This window comes from Crinia signifera, chromosome 9, assembly GCF_055691185.1.
Source record: "Crinia signifera chromosome 9, ASM5569118v1, whole genome shotgun sequence".
In the NCBI taxonomy this organism is placed as follows: Eukaryota; Metazoa; Chordata; class Amphibia; order Anura; family Myobatrachidae; genus Crinia; species Crinia signifera.
The window spans coordinates 56,562,118-56,576,592 of record NC_139225.1 but is presented as its reverse complement, the minus strand read 5'-3'; the positions used below and the strand labels follow the sequence as shown (position 1 = coordinate 56,576,592).

Genomic DNA, 14,475 nt, shown 5'->3' with positions numbered 1-14,475 from the left:
GAGGTCAAACAGACACAATAGCCATCACCTAAAAACTTACCACACTGTTTAGGCCCAATTCCAACTGCTTTTGGCAGCTAAACAGTGTTGAGCCTCTTAAGTAGTTTAATTTGAGACCACCTGCTAATATCATGTCCTGTAGGTCTTTTTACATTACCAACACATGATTTTTTTCAGTAAGCCAATATAGTTAGGAAACTTTTTTATTAGCTTACCTGGTTATAGAAGTAGAAGATGGCAAAAAAGTGCCTGTATCTCACCTACAGCCATACCACATTGGATACGCCCAATCTCGTCTGATCTTGGAAGCTAAGCAGTGTTGGGCCTGGTTAGTACTTGGGTGGGAGACCACATGGTAACACCAGGTGCTGTAGGTTTTTCCCATTACTGGCAAATTGTTTTTATTCTCCAGCTTTTTAAATTGGAAACTTTTTTCTCTTTATTGACAGTACAGACATTTGGAAGAGGTCAAACAGACACAATAGCCATCACCTAAAAACTTACCACACTGTTTAGGCCCAATTCCAACTGCTTTTGGCAGCTAAACAGTGTTGAGCCTCTTAAGTAGTTTAATTTGAGACCACCTGCTAATATCATGTCCTGTAGGTCTTTTTACATTACCAACACATGATTTTTTTCAGTAAGGCAATACAGTTAGGAAACTTTTTTATTAGCTTACCTGGTCTTAGAAGTAGAAGAGGGCAAAAAAGTGCCGGTATCTCACCTACAGCCATACCACATTGGATACGCCCAATCTCATCTGATCTTGGAAGCTAAGCAGTGTTGGGCCTGGTTAGTACTTGGGTGGGAGACCACATGGGAACACCAGGTGCTGTAGGTTTTTTCCCATTAATGGCAAATTGTTTTTATTCTCTTGCTATTTAAATTGGAAACTTTTTATTTTTATTGCCAATACAGACATTTGGGACAGGTCAAACAGACACAATAGCCATCACCTAAAAACTTACCACACTGTTTAGGCCCAATTCCAACTGCTTTTGGCAGCTAAACAGTGTTGAGCCTCTTTAGTAGTTTAATTTGAGACCACCTGCTAATATCATGTCCTGTAGGTCTTTTTACATTACCAACACATGATTTTTTTCAGTAAGGCAATACAGTTAGGAAACTTTTTTATTCGCTTACCTGGTTATAGAAGTAGAAGAGGGCAAAAAAGTGCCGGTATCTCAACTACAGCCATAGCACATTGGATACGCCCAATCTCGTCTGATCTTGGAAGCTAAGCAGTGTTGGGCCTGGTTAGTACTTGGGTGGGAGACCACATGGGAACACCAGGTGCTGTAGGTTTTTTCCCATTAATGGCAAATTGTTTTTATTCTATAGCTTTTTAAATTGGAAACTTTTTTCTCTTTATTGACAGTACAGACATTTGGAAGAGGTCAAACAGACACAATAGCCATCACCTAAAAACTTACCACACTGTTTAGGCCCAATTCCAACTGCTTTTGGCAGCTAAACAGTGTTGAGCCTCTTTAGTAGTTTAATTTGAGACCACCTGCTAATATCATGTCCTGTAGGTCTTTTTACATTACCAACACATGATTTTTGTCAGTAAGGCAATACAGTTAGGAAACTTTTTTATTAGCTTACCTGGTTATAGGAGTAGAAGAGGGCAAAAAAGTGCCGGTATCTCAACTACAGCCATACCACATTGGATATGCCCAATCTCGTCTGATCTTGGATGCTAAGCAGTGTTGGGCCTGGTTAGTACTTGGGTGGGAGACCACATGGGAACACTAGGTGCTGTAGGTTTTTTCCCATTAATGGCAAATTGTTTTTATTCTCTTGCTATTTAAATTGGAAACTTTTTATTTTTATTGCCAATACAGACATTTGGGACAGGTCAAACAGACACAATAGCCATCACCTAAAAACTTACCACACTGTTTAGGCCCAATTCCAACTGCTTTTGGGAGCTAAACAGTGTTGAGCCTCTTTAGTAGTTTAATTTGAGACCACCTGCTAATATCATGTCCTGTAGGTCTTTTTACATTACCAACACATGATTTTTTTCAGTAAGCCAATATAGTTAGGAAACTTTTTTATTAGCTTACCTGGTTATAGAAGTAGAAGATGGCAAAAAAGTGCCAGTATCTCACCTACAGCCATACCACATTGGATACGCCCAATCTCGTCTGATCTTGGAAGCTAAGCAGTGTTGGGCCTGGTTAGTACTTGGGTGGGAGACCACATGGGAACACCAGGTGCTGTAGGTTTTTCCCATTACTGGCAAATTGTTTTTATTCTCCAGCTTTTTAAATTGGAAACTTTTTTCTCTTTATTGACAGTACAAACATTTGGAAGAGGTCAAACAGACACAATAGCCATCACCTAAAAACTTACCACACTGTTTAGGCCCAATTCCAACTGCTTTTGGCAGCTAAACAGTGTTGAGCCTCTTAAGTAGTTTAATTTGAGACCACCTGCTAATATCATGTCCTGTAGGTCTTTTTACATTACCAACACATGATTTTTTTCAGTAAGCCAATATAGTTAGGAAACTTTTTTATTAGCTTACCTGGTTATAGAAGTAGAAGATGGCAAAAAAGTGCCTGTATCTCACCTACAGCCATACCACATTGGATACGCCCAATCTCGTCTGATCTTGGAAGCTAAGCAGTGTTGGGCCTGGTTAGTACTTGGGTGGGAGACCACATGGTAACACCAGGTGCTGTAGGTTTTTCCCATTACTGGCAAATTGTTTTTATTCTCCAGCTTTTTAAATTGGAAACTTTTTTCTCTTTATTGACAGTACAGACATTTGGAAGAGGTCAAACAGACACAATAGCCATCACCTAAAAACTTACCACACTGTTTAGGCCCAATTCCAACTGCTTTTGGCAGCTAAACAGTGTTGAGCCTCTTAAGTAGTTTAATTTGAGACCACCTGCTAATATCATGTCCTGTAGGTCTTTTTACATTACCAACACATGATTTTTTTCAGTAAGGCAATACAGTTAGGAAACTTTTTTATTAGCTTTCCTGGTTATAGAAGTAGAAGAGGGCAAAAAAGTGCTGGTATCTCACCTACAGCCATTCCACATTGGATACGCCCAATCTCGTCTGATCTTGGAAGCTAAGCAGTGTTGGGCCTGGTTAGTACTTGGGTGGGAGACCACATGGAAACACCAGGTGCTGTAGGTTTTTTCCCATTAATGGCAAATTGTTTTTATTCTCTTGCTATTTAAATTGGAAACTTTTTATTTTTATTGCCAATACAGACATTTGGGACAGGTCAAACAGACACAATAGCCATCACCTAAAAACTTACCACACTGTTTAGGCCCAATTCCAACTGCTTTTGGCAGCTAAACAGTGTTGAGCCTCTTTAGTAGTTTAATTTGAGACCACTTGCTAATATCATGTCCTGTAGGTCTTTTTACATTACCAACACATGATTTTTTTCAGTAAGGCAATACAGTTAGGAAACTTTTTTATTAGCTTACCTGTTTATAGAAGAAGAAGAGGGCAAAAAAGTGCTAGTATCTCACCTACAGCCATACCAGATTGGATACGCCCAATCTCGTCTGATCTTGGAAGCTAAGCAGTGTTGGGCCTGGTTAGTACTTGGGTGGGAGACCACATGGGAACACCAGGTGCTGTAGGTTTTTTCCCATTAATGGCAAATTGTTTTTATTCTCTTGCTATTTAAATTGGAAACTTTTTATTTTTATTGCCAATACAGACATTTGGGACAGGTCAAACAGACACAATAGCCATCACCTAAAAACTTACCACACTGTTTAGGCCCAATTCCAACTGCTTTTGGCAGCTAAACAGTGTTGAGCCTCTTAAGTAGTTTAATTTGAGACCACCTGCTAATATCATGTCCTGTAGGTCTTTTTACATTACCAACACATGATTTTTTTCAGTAAGGCAATACAGTTAGGAAACTTTTTTATTAGCTTTCCTGGTTATAGAAGTAGAAGAGGGGAAAAAAGTGCCGGTATCTCACCTACAGCCATACCACATTGGATACGCCCAATCTTGTCTGATCTTGGAAGCTAAGCAGTGTTGGGCCTGGTTAGTACTTGGGTGGGAGACCACATGGGAACACCAGGTGCTGTAGGTTTTTTCCCATTAATGGCAAATTGTTTTTATTCTCTTGCTATTTAAATTGGAAACTTTTTATTTTTATTGCCAATACAGACATTTGGGACAGGTCAAACAGACACAATAGCCATCACCTAAAAACTTACCACACTGTTTAGGCCCAATTCCAACTGCTTTTGGCAGCTAAACAGTGTTGAGCCTCTTTAGTAGTTTAATTTGAGACCACCTGCTCATATCATGTCCTGTAGGTCTTTTTACATTACCAACACATGATTTTTTTCAGTAAAGCAATACAGTTAGGAAACTTTTTTATTCGCTTACCTGGTTATAGAAGTAGAAGAGGGCAAAAAAGTGCCAGTATCTCACCTACAGCCATACCACATTGGATACGCCCAATCTCGTCTGATCTTGGAAGCTAAGCAGTGTTGGGCCTGCTTAGTACTTAGGTGGGAGACCACATGGGAACACCAGGTGCTGTAGGTTTTTTCCCATTAATGGCAAATTGTTTTTATTCTCTTGCTATTTAAATTGGAAACTTTTTATTTTTTATTGCCAATACAGACATTTGGGACAGGTCAAACAGACAGAATAGCCATCACCTAAAAACTTACCACACTGTTTAGGCCCAATTCCAACTGCTTTTGGGAGCTAAACAGTGTTGAGCCTCTTTAGTAGTTTAATTTGAGACCACCTGCTAATATCATGTCCTGTAGGTCTTTTTACATTACCAACACATGATTTTTTTCAGTAAGGCAATACAGTTAGGAAACTTTTTTATTCGCTTACCTGGTTATAGAAGTAGAAGAGGGCAAAAAATGCCGGTACCTCAACTACAGCCATACCACATTGGATACGCCCAATCTCGTCTGATCTTGGAAGCTAAGCAGTGTTGGGCCTGGTTAGTACTTGGGTGGGAGACCACATGGGAACACCAGGTGCTGTAGGTTTTTTCCCATTAATGGCAAATTGTTTTTATTCTCTTGCTATTTAAATTGGAAACTTTTTATTTTTATTGCCAATACAGACATTTGGGACAGGTCAAACAGACACAATAGCCATCACCTAAAAACTTACCACACTGTTTAGGCCCAATTCCAACTGCTTTTGGGAGCTAAACAGTGTTGAGCCTCTTTAGTAGTTTAATTTGAGACCACCTGCTAATATCATGTCCTGTAGGTCTTTTTACATTACCAACACATGATTTTTTTCAGTAAGCCAATATAGTTAGGAAACTTTTTTATTAGCTTACCTGGTTATAGAAGTAGAAGAGGGCAAAAAAGTGCCGGTATCTCAACTACAGCCATACCACATTGGATACGCCCAATCTCGTCTGATCTTGGAAGCTAAGCAGTGTTGGGCCTGGTTAGTACTTGGGTGGGAGACCACATGGGAACACCAGGTGCTGTAGGTTTTTTCCCATTAATGGCAAATTGTTTTTATTCTCTTGCTATTTAAATTGGAAACTTTTTATTTTTATTGCCAATACAGACATTTGGGACAGGTCAAACAGACACAATAGCCATCACCTAAAAACTTACCACACTGTTTAGGCCCAATTCCAACTGCTTTTGGGAGCTAAACAGTGTTGAGCCTCTTTAGTAGTTTAATTTGAGACCACCTGCTAATATCATGTCCTGTAGGTCTTTTTACATTACCAACACATGATTTTTTTCAGTAAGGCAATACAGTTAGGAAACTTTTTTATTCGCTTACCTGGTTATAGAAGTAGAAGAGGGCAAAAAAGTGCCGGTATCTCAACTACAGCCATACCACATTGGATACGCCCAATCTCGTCTGATCTTGGAAGCTAAGCAGTGTTGGGCCTGGTTAGTACTTGGGTGGGAGACCACATGGGAACACCAGGTGCTGTAGGTTTTTTCCCATTAATGGAAAATTGTTTTTATTCTCTTGCTATTTAAATTGGAAACTTTTTATTTTTATTGCCAATACAGACATTTGGGACAGGTCAAACAGACACAATAGCCATCACCTAAAAACTTACCACACCATTTAGGCCCAATTCCAACTGCTTTTGGGAGCTAAACAGTGTTGAGCCTCTTTAGTAGTTTAATTTGAGACCACCTGCTAATATCATGTCCTGTAGGTCTTTTTACATTACCAACGCATGATTTTTTTTCAGTAAGGCAATACAGTTAGGAAACTTTTTTATTAGCTTTCCTGGTTATAGAAGTAGAAGAGGGCAAAAAAGTGCCGGTATCTCACCTACAGCCATACCACATTGGATACGCCCAATCTCGTCTGATCTTGGAAGCTAAGCAGTGTTGGGCCTGCTTTGTACTTAGGTGGGAGACCACATGGGAACACCAGGTGCTGTAGGTTTTTTCCCATTAATGGCAAATTGTTTTTATTCTCTTGCTATTTAAATTGGAAACTTTTTATTTTTTATTGCCAATACAGACATTTGGGACAGGTCAAACAGACAGAATAGCCATCACCTAAAAACTTACCACACTGTTTAGGCCCAATTCCAACTGCTTTTGGCAGCTAAACAGTGTTGAGCCTCTTTAGTAGTTTAATTTGAGACCACTTGCTAATATCATGTCCTGTAGGTCTTTTTACATTACCAACACATGATTTTTTTCAGTAAGGCAATACAGTTAGGAAACTTTTTTATTAGCTTACCTGTTTATAGAAGAAGAAGAGGGCAAAAAAGTGCTAGTATCTCACCTACAGCCATACCAGATTGGATACGCCCAATCTCGTCTGATCTTGGAAGCTAAGCAGTGTTGGGCCTGGTTAGTACTTGGGTGGGAGACCACATGGGAACACCAGGTGCTGTAGGTTTTTTCCCATTAATGGCAAATTGTTTTTATTCTCTTGCTATTTAAATTGGAAACTTTTTATTTTTATTGCCAATACAGACATTTGGGACAGGTCAAACAGACACAATAGCCATCACCTAAAAACTTACCACACTGTTTAGGCCCAATTCCAACTGCTTTTGGCAGCTAAACAGTGTTGAGCCTCTTAAGTAGTTTAATTTGAGACCACCTGCTAATATCATGTCCTGTAGGTCTTTTTACATTACCAACACATGATTTTTTTTAGTAAGGCAATACAGTTAGGAAACTTTTTTATTAGCTTTCCTGGTTATAGAAGTAGAAGAGGGGAAAAAAGTGCCGGTATCTCACCTACAGCCATACCACATTGGATACGCCCAATCTTGTCTGATCTTGGAAGCTAAGCAGTGTTGGGCCTGGTTAGTACTTGGGTGGGAGACCACATGGGAACACCAGGTGCTGTAGGTTTTTTCCCATTAATGGCAAATTGTTTTTATTCTCTTGCTATTTAAATTGGAAACTTTTTATTTTTATTGCCAATACAGACATTTGGGACAGGTCAAACAGACACAATAGCCATCACCTAAAAACTTACCACACTGTTTAGGCCCAATTCCAACTGCTTTTGGCAGCTAAACAGTGTTGAGCCTCTTTAGTAGTTTAATTTGAGACCACCTGCTCATATCATGTCCTGTAGGTCTTTTTACATTACCAACACATGATTTTTTTCAGTAAAGCAATACAGTTAGGAAACTTTTTTATTCGCTTACCTGGTTATAGAAGTAGAAGAGGGCAAAAAAGTGCCAGTATCTCACCTACAGCCATACCACATTGGATACGCCCAATCTCGTCTGATCTTGGAAGCTAAGCAGTGTTGGGCCTGCTTAGTACTTAGGTGGGAGACCACATGGGAACACCAGGTGCTGTAGGTTTTTTCCCATTAATGGCAAATTGTTTTTATTCTCTTGCTATTTAAATTGGAAACTTTTTATTTTTTATTGCCAATACAGACATTTGGGACAGGTCAAACAGACAGAATAGCCATCACCTAAAAACTTACCACACTGTTTAGGCCCAATTCCAACTGCTTTTGGGAGCTAAACAGTGTTGAGCCTCTTTAGTAGTTTAATTTGAGACCACCTGCTAATATCATGTCCTGTAGGTCTTTTTACATTACCAACACATGATTTTTTTCAGTAAGGCAATACAGTTAGGAAACTTTTTTATTCGCTTACCTGGTTATAGAAGTAGAAGAGGGCAAAAAATGCCGGTACCTCAACTACAGCCATACCACATTGGATACGCCCAATCTCGTCTGATCTTGGAAGCTAAGCAGTGTTGGGCCTGGTTAGTACTTGGGTGGGAGACCACATGGGAACACCAGGTGCTGTAGGTTTTTTCCCATTAATGGCAAATTGTTTTTATTCTCTTGCTATTTAAATTGGAAACTTTTTATTTTTATTGCCAATACAGACATTTGGGACAGGTCAAACAGACACAATAGCCATCACCTAAAAACTTACCACACTGTTTAGGCCCAATTCCAACTGCTTTTGGGAGCTAAACAGTGTTGAGCCTCTTTAGTAGTTTAATTTGAGACCACCTGCTAATATCATGTCCTGTAGGTCTTTTTACATTACCAACACATGATTTTTTTCAGTAAGCCAATATAGTTAGGAAACTTTTTTATTAGCTTACCTGGTTATAGAAGTAGAAGAGGGCAAAAAAGTGCCGGTATCTCAACTACAGCCATACCACATTGGATACGCCCAATCTCGTCTGATCTTGGAAGCTAAGCAGTGTTGGGCCTGGTTAGTACTTGGGTGGGAGACCACATGGGAACACCAGGTGCTGTAGGTTTTTTCCCATTAATGGCAAATTGTTTTTATTCTCTTGCTATTTAAATTGGAAACTTTTTATTTTTATTGCCAATACAGACATTTGGGACAGGTCAAACAGACACAATAGCCATCACCTAAAAACTTACCACACTGTTTAGGCCCAATTCCAACTGCTTTTGGGAGCTAAACAGTGTTGAGCCTCTTTAGTAGTTTAATTTGAGACCACCTGCTAATATCATGTCCTGTAGGTCTTTTTACATTACCAACACATGATTTTTTTCAGTAAGGCAATACAGTTAGGAAACTTTTTTATTCGCTTACCTGGTTATAGAAGTAGAAGAGGGCAAAAAAGTGCCGGTATCTCAACTACAGCCATACCACATTGGATACGCCCAATCTCGTCTGATCTTGGAAGCTAAGCAGTGTTGGGCCTGGTTAGTACTTGGGTGGGAGACCACATGGGAACACCAGGTGCTGTAGGTTTTTTCCCATTAATGGAAAATTGTTTTTATTCTCTTGCTATTTAAATTGGAAACTTTTTATTTTTATTGCCAATACAGACATTTGGGACAGGTCAAACAGACACAATAGCCATCACCTAAAAACTTACCACACCGTTTAGGCCCAATTCCAACTGCTTTTGGGAGCTAAACAGTGTTGAGCCTCTTTAGTAGTTTAATTTGAGACCACCTGCTAATATCATGTCCTGTAGGTCTTTTTACATTACCAACGCATGATTTTTTTCAGTAAGGCAATACAGTTAGGAAACTTTTTTATTAGCTTTCCTGGTTATAGAAGTAGAAGAGGGCAAAAAAGTGCCGGTATCTCACCTACAGCCATACCACATTGGATACGCCCAATCTCGTCTGATCTTGGAAGCTAAGCAGTGTTGGGCCTGGTTAGTACTTGGATGGGAGACCACATGGGAACACCAGGTGCTGTAGGTTTTTTCCCATTAATGGCAAATTGTTTTTATTCTCTTGCTATTTAAATTGGAAACTTTTTATTTTTATTGCCAATACAGACATTTGGGACAGGTCAAACAGACACAATAGCCATCACCTAAAAACTTACCACACTGTTTAGGCCCAATTCCAACTGCTTTTGGGAGCTAAACAGTGTTGAGCCTCTTTAGTAGTTTAATTTGAGACCACCTGCTAATATCATGTCCTGTAGGTCTTTTTACATTACCAACACATGATTTTTTTCAGTAAGCCAATATAGTTAGGAAACTTTTTTATTAGCTTACCTGGTTATAGAAGTAGAAGAGGGCAAAAAAGTGCCTGTATCTCATCTACAGCCATACCACATTGGATAGGCCCAATCTCGTCTGATCTTGAAAGCTAAGCAGTGTTGGGCCTGGTTAGTGCTTGGGTGGGAGACCACATGGGAACACCAGGTGCTGTCGGTTTTTCCCATTACTGGCAAATGGTTTTTATTCTCTAGCATTTTAAAATGGAAACTTTTTTCTCTTTATTGACAGTACAGACATTTGGAAGTGGTCAAACAGACACAATAGCCATTACCTAAAAACTTACCACACTGTTTAGGCCCAATTCCAACTGCTTTTGGCAGCTAAACAGTGTTGAGCCTCTTTAGTAGTTTAATTTGAGACCACCTGCTAATATCATGTCCTGTAGGTCTTTTTACATTACCAACACATGATTTTTTTCAGTAAGGCAATACAGTTAGGAAACTTTTTTATTAGCTTACCTGGTTATAGAAGTAGAAGAGGGCAAAAAAGTGCCGGTATCTCAACTACAGCCATACCACATTGGATACGCCCAATCTCGTCTGATCTTGGAAGCTAAGCAGTGTTGGGCCTGGTTAGTACTTGGGTGGGAGACCACATGGGAACACCAGGTGCCGTAGGTTTTTTCCCATTAATGGCAAATTGTTTTTATTCTCTTGCTATTCAAATTGGAAACTTTTTATTTTTATTGCCAATACAGACATTTGGGACAGGTCAAACAGACACAATAGCCATCACCTAAAAACTTACCACACTGTTTAGGCCCAATTCCAACTGCTTTTGGGAGCTAAACAGTGTTGAGCCTCTTTAGTAGTTTAATTTGAGACCACCTGCTAATATCATGTCCTGTAGGTCTTTTTACATTACCAACACATGATTTTTTTCAGTAAGGCAATACAGTTAGGAAACTTTTTTATTAGCTTACCTGGTTATAGAAGTAGAAGAGGGCAAAAAAGTGCCGGTATCTCAACTACAGCCATACCACATTGGATACGCCCAATCTCGTCTGGTCTTGGAAGCTAAGCAGTGTTGGGCCTGGTTAGTACTTGGGTGGGAGACCACATGGGAACACCAGGTGCTGTAGGTTTTTTCCCATTAATGGCAAATTGTTTTTATTCTCTTGCTATTTAAATTGGAAACTTTTTATTTTTATTGCCAATACAGACATTTGGGACAGGTCAAACAGACACAATAGCCATCACCTAAAAACTTACCACACTGTTTAGGCCCAATTCCAACTGCTTTTGGGAGCTAAACAGTGTTGAGCCTCTTTAGTAGTTTAATTTGAGACCACCTGCTAATATCATGTCCTGTAGGTCTTTTTACATTACCAACACATGATTTTTTTCAGTAAGCCAATATAGTTAGGAAACTTTTTTATTAGCTTACCTGGTTATAGAAGTAGAAGATGGCAAAAAAGTGCCTGTAACTCACCTACAGCCATACCACATTGGATACGCCCAATCTCGTCTGATCTTGGAAGCTAAGCAGTGTTGGGCCTGATTAGTACTTGGGTGGGATACCAAATGGGAACACCATGTGCTCTAGGTTTTTCCCATTACTGGCGAATTGTTTATATTCTCTAGCTTTTTAAATTGGAAACTTTTTTCTCTTTATTGACAGTACAGACATTTGGAAGAGGTCAAACAGACACAATAGCCATCACCTAAAAACTTACCACACTGTTTAGGCCCAATTCCAACTGCTTTTGGCAGCTAAACAGTGTTGAGCCTCTTTAGTAGTTTAATTTGAGACCACATGCTAATATCATGTCCTGTAGGTCTTTTTACATTACCAACACATGATTTTTTTCAGTAAGGCAATACAGTTAGGAAACTTTTTTATTAGCTTACCTGGTTATAGAAGTAGAAGAGGGCAAAAAAGTGCCAGTATCTCACCTACAGCCATACCACATTGGATATGCCCAATCTCGTCTGATCTTGGAAGCTAAGCAGTGTTGGGCCTGGTTAGTACTTGGGTGGGAGACCACATGGGAACACCAGGTTCTGTAGGTTTTTTCCCATTAATGGCAAATTGTTTTTATTCTCTTGCTATTTAAATTGGAAACTTTTTATTTTTTATTGCCAATACAGACATTTAGGACAGGTCAAACAGACACAATAGCCATCACCTAAAAACTTACCACACTGTTTAGGCCCAATTCCAACTGCTTTTGGGAGCTAAACAGTGTTGAGCCTCTTTAGTAGTTTAATTTGAGACCACCTGCTAATATCATGTCCTGTAGGTCTTTTTACATTACCAACACATGATTTTTTTCAGTAAGGCAATACAGTTAGGAAACTTTTTTATTCGCTTACCTGGTTATAGAAGTAGAAGAGGGCAAAAAAGTGCCAGTATCTCACCTACAGCCATACCACATTGGATACGCCCAATCTCGTCTGATCTTGGAAGCTAAGCAGTGTTGGGCCTGTTTAGTACTTGGGTGGGAGACCACATGGGAACACCAGGTGCTGTAGGTTTTTTGCCATTAATGGCAAATTGTTTTTATTCTCTTGCTATTTAAATTGAAAACTTTTTATTTTTTATTGCCAATACAGACATTTGGGACAGGTCAAACAGACACAATAGCCATCACCTAAAAACTTACCACACTGTTTAGGCCCAATTCCAACTGCTTTTGGGAGCTAAACAGTGTTGAGCCTCTTTAGTAGTTTAATTTGAGACCACCTGCTAATATCATGTCCTGTAGGTCTTTTTACATTACCAACACATGATTTTTTTCAGTAAGCCAATATAGTTAGGAAACTTTTTTATTAGCTTACCTGGTTATAGAAGTAGAAGAGGGCAAAAAAGTGCCTGTATCTCACCTACAGCCATACCACATTGGATACGCCCAATCTCGTCTGATCTTGGAAGCTAAGCAGTGTTGGGCCTGGTTAGTACTTGGGTGGGAGACCACATGGGAACACCAGGTGCTGTAGGTTTTTCCCATTACTGGCAAATTGTTTTTATTCTCTAGCTTTTTAAATTGGAAACTTTTTTCTCTTTATTGACAGTACAGACATTTGGGACAGGTCAAACAGACACAATAGCCATCACCTAAAAACTTACCACACTGTTTAGGCCCAATTCCAACTGCTTTTGGCAGCTAAACAGTGTTGAGCCTCTTTAGTAGTTTAATTTGAGACCACCTGCTAATATCATGTCCTGTAGATCTTTTTACATTACCAACACATGATTTTTTTCAGTAAGGCAATACAGTTAGGAAACTTTTTTATTAGCTTTCCTGGTTATAGAAGTAGAAGAGGGCAAAAAAGTGCCGGTATCTCACGTACAGCCATACCACATTGGATACGCCCAATCTCGTCTGATCTTGGAAGCTAAGCAGTGTTGGGCCTGGTTAGTACTTGGGTGGGAGACCACATGGGAACACCAGGTGCTGTAGGTTTTTTCCCATTAATGGCAAATTGTTTTTATTCTCTTGCTATTTAAATTGGAAACTTTTTATTTTTATTGCCAATACAGACATTTGGGACAGGTCAAACAGACACAATAGCCATCACCTAAAAACTTACCACACTGTTTAGGCCCAATTCCAACTGCTTTTGGCAGCTAAACAGTGTTGAGCCTCTTTAGTAGTTTAATTTGAGACCACCTGCTAATATCATGTCCTGTAGGTCTTTTTACATTACCAACACATGATTTTTTTCAGTAAGGCAATACAGTTAGGAAACTTTTTTATTAGCTTACCTGGTTATAGAAGTAGAAGAGGGCAAAAAAGTGCCAGTATCCCACCTACAGCCATACCACATTGGATACGCCCAATCTCGTCTGATCTTGGAAGCTAAGCAGTGTTGGGCCTGGTTAGTACTTGGGTGGGAGACCACATGGGAACACCAGGTGCTGTAGGTTATTTCCCATTAATGGCAAATTGTTTTTATTATCTTGCTATTTAAATTGGAAACTTTTTATTTTTTATTGCCAATACAGACATTTAGGACAGGTCAAACAGACACAATAGCCATCACCTAAAAACTTACCACACTGTTTAGGCCCAATTCCAACTGCTTTTGGGAGCTAAACAGTGTTGAGCCTCTTTAGTAGTTTAATTTGAGACCACCTGCTAATATCATGTCCTGTAGGTCTTTTTACATTACCAACACATGATTTTTTTCAGTAAGGCAATACAGTTAGGAAACTTTTTTATTCGCTTACCTGGTTATAGAAGTAGAAGAGGGCAAAAAAGTGCCAGTATCTCACCTACAGCCATACCACATTGGATACGCCCAATCTCGTCTGATCTTGGAAGCTAAGCAGTGTTGGGCCTGTTTAGTACTTGGGTGGGAGACCACATGGGAACACCAGGTGCTGTAGGTTTTTTGCCATTAATGGCAAATTGTTTTTATTCTCTTGCTATTTAAATTGAAAACTTTTTATTTTTTATTGCCAATACAGACATTTGGGACAGGTCAAACAGACACAATAGCCATCACCTAAAAACTTACCACACTGTTTAGGCCCAATTCCAACTGCTTTTGGGAGCTAAACA

The 14,475-nt window shown here is 39.4% G+C and overlaps 29 non-coding genes and 2 pseudogenes across 29 annotated transcripts; all 31 read left to right on the top strand.

The window, feature by feature from the left end:
- The first annotated feature begins 258 nt into the window (after positions 1-258).
- On the top strand, positions 259-377 carry LOC146038756 (5S ribosomal RNA). The gene has a single exon (XR_014462321.1). It is a non-coding gene; the product is annotated as a 5S ribosomal RNA (ribosomal RNA).
- Positions 378-722: 345 nt separating this feature from the next.
- LOC146040151 (5S ribosomal RNA) lies at positions 723-841 on the top strand. Its single transcript, XR_014463313.1, has one exon. It is a non-coding gene; the product is annotated as a 5S ribosomal RNA (ribosomal RNA).
- A 345-nt stretch (positions 842-1,186) lies between these two features.
- On the top strand, positions 1,187-1,305 carry LOC146039185 (5S ribosomal RNA). Its single transcript, XR_014462713.1, has one exon. It is a non-coding gene; the product is annotated as a 5S ribosomal RNA (ribosomal RNA).
- Positions 1,306-1,651: 346 nt separating this feature from the next.
- On the top strand, positions 1,652-1,770 carry LOC146039509 (5S ribosomal RNA). The gene has a single exon (XR_014463008.1). It is a non-coding gene; the product is annotated as a 5S ribosomal RNA (ribosomal RNA).
- Positions 1,771-2,115: 345 nt separating this feature from the next.
- LOC146040258 (5S ribosomal RNA) lies at positions 2,116-2,234 on the top strand. The gene has a single exon (XR_014463411.1). It is a non-coding gene; the product is annotated as a 5S ribosomal RNA (ribosomal RNA).
- Positions 2,235-2,579: 345 nt separating this feature from the next.
- Positions 2,580-2,698, top strand: LOC146038755 (5S ribosomal RNA). The gene has a single exon (XR_014462320.1). It is a non-coding gene; the product is annotated as a 5S ribosomal RNA (ribosomal RNA).
- A 345-nt stretch (positions 2,699-3,043) lies between these two features.
- Positions 3,044-3,162, top strand: LOC146038924 (5S ribosomal RNA). The gene has a single exon (XR_014462474.1). It is a non-coding gene; the product is annotated as a 5S ribosomal RNA (ribosomal RNA).
- Positions 3,163-3,507: 345 nt separating this feature from the next.
- Positions 3,508-3,626, top strand: LOC146038616 (5S ribosomal RNA). The gene has a single exon (XR_014462194.1). It is a non-coding gene; the product is annotated as a 5S ribosomal RNA (ribosomal RNA).
- Positions 3,627-3,971: 345 nt separating this feature from the next.
- LOC146038404 (5S ribosomal RNA) lies at positions 3,972-4,090 on the top strand. Its single transcript, XR_014461998.1, has one exon. It is a non-coding gene; the product is annotated as a 5S ribosomal RNA (ribosomal RNA).
- Positions 4,091-4,435: 345 nt separating this feature from the next.
- LOC146038629 (5S ribosomal RNA) lies at positions 4,436-4,554 on the top strand. Its single transcript, XR_014462205.1, has one exon. It is a non-coding gene; the product is annotated as a 5S ribosomal RNA (ribosomal RNA).
- Positions 4,555-4,899: 345 nt separating this feature from the next.
- LOC146038176 (5S ribosomal RNA) lies at positions 4,900-5,018 on the top strand. The gene has a single exon (XR_014461789.1). It is a non-coding gene; the product is annotated as a 5S ribosomal RNA (ribosomal RNA).
- Positions 5,019-5,363: 345 nt separating this feature from the next.
- Positions 5,364-5,482, top strand: LOC146038175 (5S ribosomal RNA). The gene has a single exon (XR_014461788.1). It is a non-coding gene; the product is annotated as a 5S ribosomal RNA (ribosomal RNA).
- Positions 5,483-5,827: 345 nt separating this feature from the next.
- On the top strand, positions 5,828-5,946 carry LOC146038174 (5S ribosomal RNA). The gene has a single exon (XR_014461787.1). It is a non-coding gene; the product is annotated as a 5S ribosomal RNA (ribosomal RNA).
- Positions 5,947-6,292: 346 nt separating this feature from the next.
- LOC146039099 (5S ribosomal RNA) lies at positions 6,293-6,411 on the top strand. Its single transcript, XR_014462635.1, has one exon. It is a non-coding gene; the product is annotated as a 5S ribosomal RNA (ribosomal RNA).
- Positions 6,412-6,757: 346 nt separating this feature from the next.
- On the top strand, positions 6,758-6,876 carry LOC146038615 (5S ribosomal RNA). The gene has a single exon (XR_014462193.1). It is a non-coding gene; the product is annotated as a 5S ribosomal RNA (ribosomal RNA).
- A 345-nt stretch (positions 6,877-7,221) lies between these two features.
- On the top strand, positions 7,222-7,340 carry LOC146038403 (5S ribosomal RNA). Its single transcript, XR_014461997.1, has one exon. It is a non-coding gene; the product is annotated as a 5S ribosomal RNA (ribosomal RNA).
- A 345-nt stretch (positions 7,341-7,685) lies between these two features.
- Positions 7,686-7,804, top strand: LOC146038627 (5S ribosomal RNA). The gene has a single exon (XR_014462204.1). It is a non-coding gene; the product is annotated as a 5S ribosomal RNA (ribosomal RNA).
- A 345-nt stretch (positions 7,805-8,149) lies between these two features.
- Positions 8,150-8,268, top strand: LOC146038173 (5S ribosomal RNA). The gene has a single exon (XR_014461786.1). It is a non-coding gene; the product is annotated as a 5S ribosomal RNA (ribosomal RNA).
- A 345-nt stretch (positions 8,269-8,613) lies between these two features.
- On the top strand, positions 8,614-8,732 carry LOC146038172 (5S ribosomal RNA). Its single transcript, XR_014461785.1, has one exon. It is a non-coding gene; the product is annotated as a 5S ribosomal RNA (ribosomal RNA).
- Positions 8,733-9,077: 345 nt separating this feature from the next.
- On the top strand, positions 9,078-9,196 carry LOC146038171 (5S ribosomal RNA). Its single transcript, XR_014461784.1, has one exon. It is a non-coding gene; the product is annotated as a 5S ribosomal RNA (ribosomal RNA).
- Positions 9,197-9,541: 345 nt separating this feature from the next.
- On the top strand, positions 9,542-9,660 carry LOC146037344 (5S ribosomal RNA). Its single transcript, XR_014461028.1, has one exon. It is a non-coding gene; the product is annotated as a 5S ribosomal RNA (ribosomal RNA).
- Positions 9,661-10,005: 345 nt separating this feature from the next.
- On the top strand, positions 10,006-10,124 carry LOC146039739 (5S ribosomal RNA; annotated as a pseudogene).
- Positions 10,125-10,469: 345 nt separating this feature from the next.
- On the top strand, positions 10,470-10,588 carry LOC146038912 (5S ribosomal RNA). The gene has a single exon (XR_014462463.1). It is a non-coding gene; the product is annotated as a 5S ribosomal RNA (ribosomal RNA).
- A 345-nt stretch (positions 10,589-10,933) lies between these two features.
- On the top strand, positions 10,934-11,052 carry LOC146038823 (5S ribosomal RNA). Its single transcript, XR_014462383.1, has one exon. It is a non-coding gene; the product is annotated as a 5S ribosomal RNA (ribosomal RNA).
- A 345-nt stretch (positions 11,053-11,397) lies between these two features.
- LOC146039718 (5S ribosomal RNA) lies at positions 11,398-11,516 on the top strand (annotated as a pseudogene).
- Positions 11,517-11,861: 345 nt separating this feature from the next.
- LOC146038990 (5S ribosomal RNA) lies at positions 11,862-11,980 on the top strand. The gene has a single exon (XR_014462535.1). It is a non-coding gene; the product is annotated as a 5S ribosomal RNA (ribosomal RNA).
- A 346-nt stretch (positions 11,981-12,326) lies between these two features.
- Positions 12,327-12,445, top strand: LOC146037979 (5S ribosomal RNA). The gene has a single exon (XR_014461609.1). It is a non-coding gene; the product is annotated as a 5S ribosomal RNA (ribosomal RNA).
- A 346-nt stretch (positions 12,446-12,791) lies between these two features.
- LOC146040257 (5S ribosomal RNA) lies at positions 12,792-12,910 on the top strand. Its single transcript, XR_014463410.1, has one exon. It is a non-coding gene; the product is annotated as a 5S ribosomal RNA (ribosomal RNA).
- Positions 12,911-13,255: 345 nt separating this feature from the next.
- Positions 13,256-13,374, top strand: LOC146038435 (5S ribosomal RNA). The gene has a single exon (XR_014462026.1). It is a non-coding gene; the product is annotated as a 5S ribosomal RNA (ribosomal RNA).
- A 345-nt stretch (positions 13,375-13,719) lies between these two features.
- Positions 13,720-13,838, top strand: LOC146040256 (5S ribosomal RNA). The gene has a single exon (XR_014463409.1). It is a non-coding gene; the product is annotated as a 5S ribosomal RNA (ribosomal RNA).
- Positions 13,839-14,184: 346 nt separating this feature from the next.
- Positions 14,185-14,303, top strand: LOC146037977 (5S ribosomal RNA). The gene has a single exon (XR_014461608.1). It is a non-coding gene; the product is annotated as a 5S ribosomal RNA (ribosomal RNA).
- Positions 14,304-14,475: the final 172 nt, after the last annotated feature.